Source organism: Myodes glareolus, chromosome 16, assembly GCF_982192425.1.
Source record: "Myodes glareolus chromosome 16, mMyoGla1.1, whole genome shotgun sequence".
Lineage (NCBI taxonomy): Eukaryota > Metazoa > Chordata > Mammalia > Rodentia > Cricetidae > Myodes > Myodes glareolus.
In genome coordinates, this window is record NC_142041.1 from 51,512,095 (window position 1) to 51,513,614 (window position 1,520).

The 1,520-nt window shown below is 38.0% G+C and overlaps 1 non-coding gene across 1 annotated transcript; it reads left to right on the plus strand.

The window, feature by feature from the left end:
- Positions 1-1,055: 1,055 nt before the first annotated feature.
- LOC125391449 (U6 spliceosomal RNA) lies at positions 1,056-1,159 on the plus strand. The gene has a single exon (XR_007229135.1). It is a non-coding gene; the product is annotated as a U6 spliceosomal RNA (small nuclear RNA).
- Positions 1,160-1,520: the final 361 nt, after the last annotated feature.

The following is a 1,520-nucleotide window of genomic DNA, read 5'->3' on the forward strand; positions in this document are numbered from 1 at the left end:
CACACACAGAGGGGGGGGATATCCATGGACGTGGCTAGTACATGTCCAGTGAACTCCTTAAGGGAGAAAGATAGTTAAGAAAGAAATTCAATCATCATGGAACTCTAGAGAGGAAGGTTAATGTGCTTTACTACATTTTTAGGTGGTAGAGAAAAGAGCCAAAAGGTTTATTTTTAGTAAAACTATGAATAGGGCATGGATTGTTTAAATCAGCACACCACTTCTTTTCTCCCAGTATACAAAGAAGATACAAGGCAACCGGGCAACCTAGGTAAACAGTCATGGGGAAGCTGATGGCTCTTGACCAGATAGCACACACACCAGACACTGCAGTTTCTATGGGCCTAGGTCTGGAGTTAGACTTACTGCTCTAAGCAAAGAAGAGGTCCATGCTTCTAATTTTCAGTTCTAGGCTATGCTGTTATCAGCCATTCTGGTCGCAGGGGCAAAACCAGAGCAGCATGTTGGGCAGGTAGCAATTCTATGTTCTTGGAGACCTGTGACTATCTTAAATGGGATACTCTTGCCTAAATACTGATCAAATGCCTGCTGATAAAGTTAATTGCAGAAAAGCAGATCTCTGAGCTTACCTAGGAGAGAGGAGCAAGATCTGGCAGTGGGAAAACTGTTTTCACTGAACAGTTCTGAATTGTGAGAATTAATCCCCAAATATGTAACAGGAAGGGAATAAGCTACAACAAAAAATCTGCAGCAAAGAACAGCCACTTTACTCATAAAGCAATAATGCCAAAAAAGCCTTGTCTTTTGGTTTAGCCTTCAGCAGATCCCTTGGTTCTAATAAATTGCTCATGAAAAGATGGTTGAGCAATTACTGTATAAAGTTGTGGCTTTTAGCAGGCCTCCTATGCTGATGAGTCTTCTGAATTAATACTGCAAAATGACCATTACACAAAAGCAAGCCATAGATTTGATGTAGTCACCATCAAAATCCCACTAATATTGTTCCTAGAACTGGAAAATAAAAACCTAAAATTCATAGACGAAGCTTGTAACTTATATGGATTCTTCATATGGATATTTTTGCTTATTTAAAGACTCATCTTGGCTGTACATTTACTAAAATTGGAACAATTCAGAGTGTAGTTACAGGTCCCCTGCACAAGGATGGTACATAATCTGTGAACTGTTTCATGTTTAAAGAAAGAGACTCACACAGACTCATCTACACGATTATCACAAAAGATCAAAGAAATCATAATGAAGAAGAAAAAGAACAGTAACAACTTTTAAGATTGATTAAAATGAGAGTAGAATGATTTAGAAAATGTTAAGTTATATGAGAATAAGAAAACAAGCTAAGAAATTCTGCCTCAAACACAATTTAGGCATAACTATTAGGTAGATAGTTTAGTAACAGTTTTTACTTAGACACTTTAAGAAAAAAGAGAGTTAAAGTTACACTTCTGGTGGAGATAACGATTAAAGCTTGCTAATTTCTGCTTTCTATCACCTTGGACCCCTCCCTCCTTCCTGGGAAAGCATAGGACTGGTTTTCTCCC